We start from the raw sequence: 12865 nt of genomic DNA, 5'->3' as shown, positions 1-12865 counted from the left end.
GAGGAAGAGAACACTCTGGGCATACCCTCCCAACCCCCACTTCTGTTAAGATCTCAGAGCGTAACTACAGCAATCAAGCTGCTTCTGGACACCAGCCACCCGTGGGCACTTCTGGCTCACACTTTCCGGTCATTGTCTAGCTTTACTTCTCTCACAGCTGTCTAGGGAGGGGGACTGATTTAGATACACACATTCATAAACGTAGGGAATTTAATTATTCTTAAGACTCTGGTTGTCTTAGTGGACTTTAAAGAGTTTATTAAGAACATTTGGCATATAATGATCACACCCAAAGAATGATTCATTTAGAAGCTTGTGTGCTTTGTATCGACCTTCTATTGATGTCTTTGATATAGACTAAAGAAAGCACATTTTTAAATTTGGAAGGGAGTTGATAGAGACACTGAAGAAAAAGGATTTGATGGCATCCAGACAGATTTTTTTTTTTAATAAGCACTGAGTGAATGGGCTAGTGACAGGCTCTGAGACAACAGAGTCACATGATGCTCCCTCCTGAATTAACAAGGGAATTTTGCTTCAAGGTCTAAGGGGAGAGGAGCAGAAAGGGCTGGTTTCTAGGGAACAGTTTGTTCATCCTGACTCAGTGTGTTGCTGGTCTTGCAACAGCTGCTGCTTTTGCACTTTGGAACCAGCAATGTCAAGTGGTTTCTTCTGGTGCAGAGGGGACCCAGGAGAGCGTCTCTCCAGTGTCTGTCACCACAGGGCAAGCCAAAGGTACTTATGGGAGTCAGACAATCACTGGGGGCTTTTTGAGTTAAAATGACACAACTTTCTAGGAGGGACTATAGCTAAGGAATGTGGTGGCACTGGGCCACTCTTGCACCAGAGTGTGGACCACAGAGACAGAATGACCTGGATTTCTGTCTCAGCCCAGCCCCTTACTATCTCCATGAACTTGAGCACATTATATAGTTTCATTGGCCCATAGTTGCTGCGTCCATAAAGTGGGGACTGTAATGTCTTAGTGGGCAGCAATAGAAGCACAGTGCTTGGTTTATGAAGGTCCTTAATGATGCACAGTTTTGGTGATAATAACAGTTATTTGTATTCCTATATGTGTAAACAGATTGCAACGCTATCCCCCCACCTTTCTTCCATGGTACAGGGATCTGGTAATGGTGTTCTCTCCCTACATAGACCAAATCCCTAAATCCCAGAGAGTGTAAAACAGCAACATTACAAATCAACCCTTGTCCAAGATGTGATAACCAGTGAGTAGTAAACATGACACTATAACACGGTTTTTCAACATCTATCCTGTGGTTCTTTCAATCAGGAGCACCACACACATGGCAGCTTAGGGTCTGAGTTCTTCCTTGCCATCTCTTTCCCCAACAGTAAGAGAGTATGTTGAATTTCATTCATCATTTACCACCCCTTAAGTGTTTTGACATACTGTTGATAATTTGTTTTGATTTTTGTTTTTGTTTTTAATCCACTCAGCACTTCTGTGGGTATCAAACTTTGCAAAATGAATGCTTATGGTTATTCCAAGACCTCACTATGTACAGAAGAAATAGATATGTAAACACAAACCATAGTATCTTACATCCACAGGGGCCACTGAAGACCATGGTGCACCAGGAAGCTAAGAGGCTACCAGTAGGAGGCAGTATAGCCTGGTGGTTGACAGCATAGGCTCAGGAGTCAGATGGGATCCCTGGGTTTGAGAGTCAGCCCTTCCCCTCTACAATGTGGTGTAATTGCATAGATCCAGTCACCTCTGCATCTCTGGTTTCTTCACCCAAGATGGAGGAATCACGATAGTACTTTATCTCAGAGGGAGTGTCTTTAGGCAAAAATGTTGAAAATGTTAAAGATGTAAGCATGTTTAATGGTAGCGATCTCTCTTTAAGTACACATCTGAGCAGGATAAGGTCAGGGAGTCTGTGTGAGAGGGCACAGTAAACATTTGATAAAAGCCACTTCTTATTACCTGAAGAAGGGGAGCAAGCAAAGGTTACTCATCACTGAAAAGCTGGGGTTGGAAGTTACTTGTGAAATAAGATCAAGCTCTTCTTTCCTGTTGGCAGCCAACGGGGGGGGGGGGGTGGGGGGGGAACCCAAAACAACAACAACAACAACAACAACAACAAATCCCCACACCTCATAGCTCAGCCCCAAACTCAATGATCACCCCCCTCACAAGAGGTGGAGGAGGGCCTGACCCTGAGACCGGCTGATGATTGACTTTCTGGGGAGGGTGGCCTGTCTGAGTGGAGCTGATGGGGCAAAGCTGTGGAAAATCCTACCTCTTACAACCTGTGCTGTCCAGTGGTGAGCCGAACAAAGAACGGTATATGTGATGTCAGAGCTCTGAATAGAGCCTGGGCCTGCATGTCTCTGGGTGTGGGAAAGCTGTTTACCTGCTGAATACTTGCTTTCTCTCCCAGCATTCTTTCTCACTAAAGGATACACACAGGGCTGAAGTCATGAGGCTGTTTCCCTACCTTGCTGGCTCTATTTCCTGTGCTAGGTGAGCTGATCGTTTTCCATTTAGCTCCCAGCCAAGACAGAAGTTCCCCAGGCAAAAACAAAAACATAGGGGAAAAAAAAAAAATCCTCCTACCAAGAATGAAACACAAAGATCCTCTGCTTGGCTGTGGTAATTTGAAGAGTGAGCTTGCTGGAAAGGGGCATGGCATGCTTGTGAGTTTTAGGGGACTCTGTATGTCTGTGTGAATCAATCTGTCTGTCTGGTTTTTCTCTGTTAATATGTGTGTACGATGCATGTGTGAATGTGTATGTGTATTTGTGTGTTTGTGCGCATGTGCACAAGCCCATGAATGAGTGTGTTTGTGGGGGCGGGGGACTGATTTAAAAGAGATTGCTGTGGCTCAGACAGGGTGGGAACTCATTTTCCTTTGGAATCAAATGCATTCAAGGCCGGATAAAATGAAAAACTTTATTCAGCATTTTCCGAAAGAAGCCACCGCAGGTCTCCCTTTTCAGCATCGGGGACCACAAATGCCACCTAAGCCACATAGGCTGTGCCCATGCACACACATATGTAATTTTTAATATCCTCATATGGCCAGAATGGATTTGTTCCATTCAGCGGGAAGCCACAACATTTATTACATCTCTTTCTCAAATAAACCTCAAAGCGAACATTTCATCTTTCCTCATGTAATCATCATAAGGTAGAAAATGAAATTTTCCAAACCTAAAAGCATGTTGCTAAGAGCTCCAGGGCACTGCATGTCACTTCTTACTTTGATGTGTTCATGGAGGGGGTGGGGGATGCAGAGAGAGAGAGAGAGAGAGAGAGAGAGAGAGAGAGAGAGAGAGAGAGATAGAGTGACAGAGAGAGGAGAGACAAAGACAGAGAGCAGAGAGAGAGAGAGAGAGGGAGGAGGGGGAAAGAAAGACAGCACAGCACCTTTCTTGAGGTTTTCAGAAATCTTTTTTTTTTTTTTTTAACTCCTTATAGAATGACAAGATGGAGCTGATTAAAGGAAGGCAAGGGAAGTCCGTGTGCCAGGCCACTTCAGAAACAAGCATTCCAGTAAGGCGTGTACGAGCTCCTGTCGAAAGCAGGAATGATTTCATGGCCCCTCTTGCATATTAATGAACTGCATGTAACCCCAGCTTCTTGGTGCAGATGCAGCCTTTCGGGAGCTGTGCCAGCATGGAGCGATAAATACCAGCTCGAGGGGAAATACATTTCATGATAGAATTAGGAGAGCAGCCATCTGAGACGTCCACAGAAACCAGCCCCCTTCCAAGAAGGTAAGGCTCCTGGGGAGCAGAGTGTTGGTGGCATATTGAATGTGGGGTGTCCTGAGTCACTTATCTGAATCTGGTTCATGGCTATGAACTCCATCTTCAACTGTATCCTCGAGCAAAGACGGGCATACACCCAAAGGTCAGACTCAGGTGAACTGATAAATTTTGCTGTTTTCCTGGTGTGAACAACCTCCCCCCCTCAAAAGAAACAAAATAAAACAAAAAAACATGCTTAAACGTATACATATAATCCCCTTTGCTTTTGTAGCAAAACAGCCCTTTTTGCCTCCTCTCCTCCACCCCCAACCTCCTGTCAGGTGCTTCACTTTCCCATCTTCCTGCAACCTGTGGGAGCATTTTCAGACAGAAGGCAAACTCTTGGCAATTCGTTTTCTTCCAGCTCTTCTCCAGGATCTGTTCACTTCTCACCTCCTTGTTCCCCCATTCCCCTTTGCCCCATCTGCAGAGTAGAACCGTCACTCTCTTCTGTGCTTACCATCTGTTCCCAAAATTCCTATGATACCGAAATCACATGACAGTCTGAGGTGCAGCCATTTCAATATTGCAAGCTTTTGGCAGGGTTTGGCAGCAGTGCGGGTGATTCTACTGGGTGAGGCTGACCAGATCACACAGCAAGGGGGGGTGTAGCAGCGAGGTGTGTGTGTGTCGGGGGGAGGGGGTTTGTGGTCCTCTTGAAGGACCTCTAAAAGCAGCTGCTGACTATGGACTATATCAAATCTTTCTTCAAGATTGAAAATGGAGAATAATGCCATAGCCTTCATTTTTCAGCTAAGTCCCAGACTAGATTACAGCCAAAGAGAATATAAGGACAGAGTAATGCCTTGCTGCCATGGAAGAAAATAACACACTTTGAATTGAATTAGTTGTTTTGTAACCAACCCTTGTCACATTAATGCTGTGTGTATCAAAACACTCAGAGCTGTCAGCTTCATACAGCTGTGATTCAGTGCTGCTCAGAAGTCTGTAGGTCAGCTAGGGGCTGGCTGCCAGAGGGCAGGACTGCTGGGCTTGCTCGCCTCCACACTGCAGGTTAAGTTGAGGTCCACTTCACGTGTCTCTCATCCTTCTGGACAGGTCGGCTACCTGGCAGAAATCAAGACAGTTAATCCAACTGGGTTTGGCTTATATGTGCTAGCATTCCATTGGCCAAGCCACATCATATGACCAAACCCAAAGCCAAGGGCAGAGACAGTTTTGTTACCTGCTTAACCTCAGTTTTGGTATATGTTAGAAAGTACACTACTCTCGTGGATAGAGAGGAAGTAAAGATAATTAAATCAGATCATAAAACCTATTATACTTGCTATGGCAGACAGATGATATCAACCTGAGTGTCCCCCCATTTTTAATTGATTACCTGATACCAAAGTTATTCAGCACTTATGCCATTTTAGGAAGCCAGTGCTCTACCACACTCTAGAGATAAGCCACGTAGATGAGGCTCAAGTTACCAGTATAAGCCAGCTGTCTTATTTATGGTTTCTACTGCTGTGACAAAACACCATGGCCAAAAAACAATTTGGGAAGGAAAGGATTTATTTCAGCTTAAAATTTCGCAATGAAGGCCATCATTGAAGGAAGTCAGAGCAGGGATTGAAGACAAGAAAGAACTGAGTCAGAAGCTATGGAGGGGTGCTGCTTACTGCCTTCCACCTCATAGCTTGCTCAGCCTGCTTTCCTGCACAGCTTGTGACTGAGACTGCACCTTCACCAACGGCCTCTCCTGGCCTATCACAGTGCCAAGCCTCAACTGTTCTCCACAGCCTTTTCATATTTTCAAAACTAGTACTACCTGAGAGACTCTTAACATATTACCAAGTTTTGCGCCCTCTAGACAATAGCTTCTGTGTCTCAGAGGAAACTATTTCCCAAAGATTTCACCTCAGCAAGAATTGCTTCTTTTTAATCACCACTAATTTCACAACTTTAGGTAACCTGTATCCATTATTCTGGTAAAGCAGAAGCTTTACTCCAGTGGTCACTTGTTAATCACAGCCAACTCTTGAGCTCTAGCTGACCAGACACCGTAGATTCTTAACACATAACATCACTCAAAATGGTCCTTATATAGTGTTTACTTTCCTCTGAAACTTTACAAGCCGGGCCTCTACTATCTGAATTGCTCTCAGCCTTATCCTCCAAGTTTCCACAATATCTCACCAAACTTGGAACACTCAATGACTTTCCTTGTGCAGAGTTTCAAAGTTCTTCCATAATCTTCCCAAAACACATGGTCAAGTCTGTCACAGCAATAGCCTATTGTCTGGGACAATGTCTGTATTAGTTAGGGTTTCCAGTGCATTTACTTCAGCTTCTGGGTTCACACTATAGCCCATCATTGAAGTAAGTCAGGGCAGGAACTCTAGATAGGATTCTGGGGCAGAAGCCACAGAGGAAGACTGCTTATGGGATTGTTCCTCGTGGCTTGCCCAGGAATGGCAACACCCACATTAACCATTAAGCAAGAAAATTCTTAACAAGCTAGAAGCTTCAGTTAGAAGCTTCACACCTACTGAGTAGTGTTCATGGTATTGGAAGGTACCCTGCACAATATCACCCAGCTACAAATTCTGCAACCCTCCACAACAACCTTCCCACAAGGTACACTTGTGCAGCAGTGACACAAATATTATTATTGCAGTAACCAATCACTTTTGATTAGATTTAAGGTCTTCTCTCTGTGTTACAACTCATATATGACAACTGGTGTCATTGTCAAAAACCTGAGACTGGATAGGTTGTGGGCCTAATAGAAAAACATTGTCCTATTCTGCGAAAGGAACATGGCATAAAAATGCCACCTAATGACATACCACTGTACCCATTGAGCAGTGCCTGCTCAACCCACATCAGAGAAGCTTCTTACAGTAGGAGTTACCGTGGAGACCCATAACTGGAAATGAGCCAAGAGCGGACAATTTTAGAGCACTCAGTCCTAAATGCTATGTCTTCATCAGACTCTTTCTTTCAAGGATCAGGGTTCTATGTGGAAGAAGAGGTGGAAAGATTGTAAGGGCCAGAGGTGACAGAAGACTTCAGTGAACCAGTGTCTTTCAAATGTAGCAGGACTGGTGGACATGTGACCTTACCGAGACCTGCCCAGGCTCAAGCCAAATGAGGTCCCAGCACTGAGAGGGTGAAGTGAACATTGGGTGTAATCCTTAACCAAGAAGCAGTTTGTGATTGATACTTGGTGGCAGAAGTAAAATCACTTTTCTCTAATGGAGTGTCACTAAGTGTGTTAACCACACTTCAGGGCAGGCCCACTTCCTAGGAGTAGCTGGCTAACACAAAATGACTCCATGGTTGTGGTGTGTGTGTGTTGCTTTGTTTTGGCATTTTTTGTCATATTGGTTTTGTTTGCCTTTATTTTTGTTTTTTTGCCAGGTTTTATTTCTCTTTAAAGAAGATAGTAGGAGAAGATAAAGTTGTGTGTGCAGAGAGGGTTAGAAGATCTGGGAGGAGTTAGGGGAGGGAGAAACATGCTAAAAACATTGTATCAAAAATTTGTAAATTAAAAGAAAAGAAAATGTTCAACAGATTTGCCTAGAGACCGATCTTACAGAGGCATCTTCTCAGTTGAGAGTCCCTGTTCCCAAATGACTCTGGCTTATGTCAAGTTGACAAAACAATAAGCCAGACATCAGCCCTCTGTTTACAATTACTGGTTAAAAGATAAAAGTGCTCCATTATTCAAGGTTCTCCAGAGACACAAAACCAGCAGGATATATGAGCGATTTATTAGAGGAATTAGCTGCTGCAATTATGGCAGCTGAGAACCATCCCTAGAGACCACATGTAGTCTGAAGACCCTGGGAAGCGCATTGCTTAGTGCTAAGTTCTAAAGACTCTGAGCCAGGAAGACGACGACATTGATAATTTAGTTTGAGACTAAAAGGCTGAGTATCTGGGAAGGAGACTGTGACACAAGTCCAAAGGCCAGCAAACCTAGAGTTAGTTCTAAGGCCAAGATAGAATGCTAGAATACCTCACATTTCAGTGACGAACACCAATCTGCCTTCTTTTTCTAATCTGTCTCAGTCTCCAACCCAACCACACTAAGGTCCCAACTTCCTCCCCTGGATCTTTCAGATTCACATGCTAACCTCTTGTGCCTGCACACAGCAGTAGTCACACCCTGAAAAACAATTTTTACTTGAGTACCTAGGTATTTACCAATCCGTGGAATGGACTCCTGCAGTTAAAGCATCAAACTGCAAGGAGACTCTTATAAGCAGGGCCTGAGGAATTAGCTTGGATAACTAATAGGTGCTCTAAGTGGCAGGGTATATAGATATCTCTTTGCAGTTGTTGAGGTGTGATATGTGAGGATAAGACTGGTACCCAAAGAACAGAAAAGAAAGAATGGTGGGAAAATCAATGCACCCTGACCAAACCTAACCTGAAGCCTATACTATTCTCTGGGTTGTTAGCTAAGTCGGCTAACTGTCCTGATTGATTGTGTTTTAATAATGCAAGGATGTTAGTTGAGTCCCTGGTACACAATGGCACATCCATCTCTAACTTAGCTGCAGGAAGTGAGAACCAGGTAATCCCAGACCCTGATAGAAAACAAGCAATTCTTCCTTCCTTTTTCCTTTCTAGAATCTCTAGGTGCTCAAAAACTTAAACTACGCTAATTTTTTTGGTTGTTCACTGATAGAAGTTTTCAAGGATGTTATTCATTTTTATTGCTTTTCTCTTAGAGAGCAGCAGGTCTCTCCAGTACTCTCTAGTTGTTTCTTCTCCTTGTCCCTCTCCTTAGCTAGCTTTCCTTTTCAGTTCCTTCAGTTTCTTACCCTCACACAGGCTCCCAAAACTCCATTTGCTGTTTTTGTTTTCTCCTCCACCTGTCTATTTCTGTGTTCCCCTCTTGGTTTTAGAAAGGACTTGGAACGGCTTCAGGTTTTCAGTCTCAGGGTCCCTGTCTGGTGATAGATAACACATGTTCTCCAAAAGCAGCTGTTTCTGAGTGACACTGGTTTGAGCACATATCCTGGTTCCATGACTTTGGACACACTAATCTTCCTGTGTTGCGTTTCCCTTCCATGGAATTACACTCATTTACATACCTTCAGGGTCACTGAGGAGGGACTACATTCATTACCTGTGCCAAGTGCCTAGGGCCACATGAACAGATGACCGGAGCTTCTTCTTCCTTTCAGCTTCAGTACATACAGACATAGTTGTAAAGTGCTGGGACAGAGTCACTGAATATTAAACACAACGTCATTTGAATTGGATTTGCATAGAAGAGCCACTGACACCATCATTTTCTTGTCTTAGCCCCTTTCCCTCTCACCAAGTCTTTTCCTAATTGTTTGAGTAGTTGAAGAATCTCTTGTCCAAACATGGTCAGAGAACATAAAGGTGAACCTTGTTGTTCAATGCTGAACAAATTCTGGGAATGCTTCTAACATGCCCTTAGGCAGATGGTCGGCCCACATATATTTCAACAGCACAAATTAATGTAAAACAGACGCATGTATATATTAATTAATGCTAATGTATTCATAAGTGATTCAGATAATGGGCAGTCCATTCTGACACTTTCTAAATCATTTACTGTAAAGCAACTGATTCTTGCTTAATTTTAGGCTCTTATAAGTGTATCTACTGAGATTTCAGGGAGTCCCTGTCTTCCTCACTCCTTGCTGACTAAGAACTCCACACACTGGAGAAGGCAGCTCCTAAACTGTAATTTGGTGTAGGGAGAAACGTTATCTGTAAACATCCTTGGCTAAAAAAGTATAAAGAGACAGAATGAACTTCTGTTTTAAGAGATACCAGGTAAAACATACGACTCAGAATGAAGTAACACAAGTTGAGCACTGACAATCTGGAGATCTAAAATCACAAGTCTGAGGGCTGGTGAGAAGGCTCAGCAGTTAAGAGCACCAGCTGCTCCTCAGGAGGTCATGAGTTCAAATCCCAGCAACCACATGGTGGCTCACAACCATTCGTAATGAGAGCTCATGCCCTCATATGGGAGTCTGAAGACAGCTACAGTGTCTTTGGGCTGGAGTGAGCAGGGCTGGAGCAAGAGAGAAGGGGGAAATAAATAATAAATAAATAAATAAATAAATAAATAAATAAATCTTTTTAAAAAGATTGTTTAAAAAAAATCACAAATCTGACCCTAAACTAAATCTTCTTGAGTGTAGACCCGATGCCCCAAGTGGAATTTTGGCACCTAGTATTATGTGGCAGGGTACAGTCAAGACACAGGCCCATGAACACATTTTATAAAATCACTTTCAGCAACTTCATGTTTAGGCTTGGGTTCCACCCCCAAGATATCTCATTACATGTATGCAATGGCCCCAAATCAGAAACACTCATCATTTTGGATAAGGCATATGTGACTTGTATGCTAGAGATGAAACCCCTTGGCATGGAAGAGGGACTGGAAAGAACAACCGGGGGTAAAAAGGGAAGAATGGAGATTTAGAAAATCATGGAGCAAGGGTATACACATCATGAAAGGGAAGCCCTGTTCTAAAGATTTATTTTAGTGTTGAAAAGAACGACGATAAAGCTTAAACAAGATTGAATTTCGGATTGTTTCTATTGCCATTTTAAGACTTGAAAAGTTTATTTTTTTTAGTGTGTGTGTGTGCGCACACACGTGTGCCTATGTGTGTGTGTGTGTGCGCGCGCGTGCAGTGTGATGCTTCTGGAAGCCAGAGGACGATGCCCGATCGCCGAGAGCTGGAGAGTCCTAGATGAGCCGATCAGTAGTGATGCGTGTGTGTACTAGGAATCAGAATGACCCCAAATGTGCTCTTAGCCCCTAAGCAATCTCTCCAGTCCCTATCGCTACTTAAAAAAAAATCCGAATTGTGTTTAGTATAAGAGCACCTTCTGCAGGGGATCACTCAACAGTGGAATCTGTTTACAGAGCTCTGAGGATTATCTGATACCTGCCTTCAAGCATTTTACCATCAAACTGAGATAACTATATAAGGCAATAAATAGCAAACCACGTAAGTCCCTCCCCCTTCTCTGGTCTCTGATCCCTCCCCTCCCGTAAGCCTGCTTGACCTCCTGTCTGCTGGGTTTGTGGGTGTTCTGGGATATCTTAGGAGAGAAGCAGCTAGAAAGTGTTTCCTCCTTGTTGTGGTTGTCTATCAAGATTATGCGATTTTCATGAAAGGGAGGGAGAGAGAAAGGGGCGGGGAGACCACAAACCTAACCAATACATAAAAAATAATATGTGGAGTGAAGAAGAACGTAATGTCGATCTGGTATGGATGCCAAGGGAATGAGTCAACGAGAGGAGAAAAGACAGCAGCTGGCTGTGCTGGGCAGTGCTCAAGTCTGTCAGAGGCATGTGTTAGAAACCAGTCTTACATTCTGATATGCTTATGTGTCGGTGGATCAAGTTACTTAAAGAAAAGGGTTATTGTGGCTGGATCCTCCCATGATGTACCCAAGGTCCCTAGACTCCTGGTATTGGTATCCTTGGGGAGAACTCCCTTGAGTGTGTAGAATGTGATAGTATTTATATTTGCTTCCGAAATTGGATGAAAACGCCAGTTTTCTCCTCTCTCTTGGATACCCTCACTCCGGGGGAAGCTACCATGTAACAAAGGACCCACTATTTCTAGCCCTGAGGCTGGCCCATAGTCACATGAGAGAGCTCAGAAACAGATCGTTCCCCTGCTGAATCCTGAAATGCTTGTAGCCTCCCTGTCGTCGGCTTGCAGGTGAGCTTGGGCTATCTAGCGAGGCCTTCCCTGTGTTTCTAGCCTACCCCAACTACAAGATAACAGGTATTTGAGGTTTTTAGCCACTGAGTTTTGAGATAGTTTGTTAGGCTGCAGTAAAGAATGAATACAGTTGCCCTTTTGTGACATTATGTTTTATCGTCTGCATGTAAAACTAAAATATGCCTGTTGTTAAGACAGAAAACCAAAGAAATAAAAAAAATCCCTCAAAATTTGTAAACAAGAGTTTAGTAATATTTCCCCCAGAATAGATGGAGTGAGCTATTTGAAATGTCAAGTAGACTATGTTATTCCGCTTTTCAACCATTCAGTGATCCTGTTCTATTTGGAATATCAACCAAGGTTCTTGCCGTGGCTTCCCAGGCTAGGGTACTCCTCCACAGCCATTGCTGGTAGGGTCCTGCTGGTCTTCTGAAGTCTCTTCTGCTTACCAAGTCTGTCCCACATGCTCCCGTCTTTGGATTACATACTTGCTGTTTTTATTATGACCTGCTATTTCCCGGACCAACTTCATGGCTGGCTTCCTTGCTACATTCGTCTCTCAGCTGGGGCCATCATCCTCTCTGTTCAAATGTTGCTCCACAGAGATGGCTCTGGAGAATGTGGGTCCAAACAATGCCCTTCACCCACTAGCTCTGCACTTCAGGGCTGCCACGCTATTACTAATTTACGATGCCACTCATGGCCCACTTCAGCCCTCTCGCACCAGAGTGCTCAAACTACAAATGCAAAGATTTTGTTTTATTTACTGCTATATCCCCAGTACAATAAACATGCATTGAATAGATGCTGTAAATATTCATTTTATCCCATTCAGTTCCTTATTTTTTTTCTTCCATCCATGTAGGTTTTTAAAACTTTTTCAAAGATATTTTAATTTAATAAGGAGAAAATAAAACATAGCTTAAAAAGATCTAAACTAAACTTGCCACAAAGCCCTATGACCTGGGTTTTATTCCCCAAGGACTCTATAGGAGAGAGCTAACTCCGGTGAGTCGTTTTCTGGACCCTTCATATACACTGTGGCATGTGACACTCCCATACACACAAGAAATGTATAAAATTTAGAAAGGGTTCAATACACACACAGACTGTAAAGTCCTTAGACTTTAAAAATTCTATTGTTGTTGTTTTGTGTTTTGAAGCTGGCGTCTCACTCCATAGCCCAGGCTGACCTCACTCCATAGCCCAGGCTGACCTCACTCCATAGCCCAGGCTGACTTCAAGCTTGAAGTTTTCCTATCTAACCTGAGAGCTGGGACTACAGGTGTGTATCACCACACCCAGTTTGCAAATTCGTAAGAATCTTTTATCATGTGAATGTGCTTTGGAAAAGTGGGCCAGCTGGGCTTTCCATGTTTCCT

At 43.5% G+C, this 12865-nt stretch overlaps 1 long non-coding RNA gene across 1 annotated transcript in view; it reads left to right on the top strand.

The window, feature by feature from the left end:
- The window catches only part of LOC143441110 (uncharacterized), a 33185-nt gene that overhangs the window by 12927 nt on the left and 7393 nt on the right, over positions 1-12865 (top strand). Inside the window, exons 3-4 of the long non-coding RNA XR_013108338.1 lie at positions 3455-3529; positions 3626-3753. This is a non-coding gene — a long non-coding RNA (uncharacterized LOC143441110). The remainder of the gene's footprint in view (positions 1-3454; positions 3530-3625; positions 3754-12865) is intronic.

This window comes from Arvicanthis niloticus, chromosome 1 (assembly GCF_011762505.2).
Source record: "Arvicanthis niloticus isolate mArvNil1 chromosome 1, mArvNil1.pat.X, whole genome shotgun sequence".
NCBI classification, from domain to species: Eukaryota; Metazoa; Chordata; class Mammalia; order Rodentia; family Muridae; genus Arvicanthis; species Arvicanthis niloticus.
This window is presented reverse-complemented; position numbering and strand designations above follow the sequence as displayed.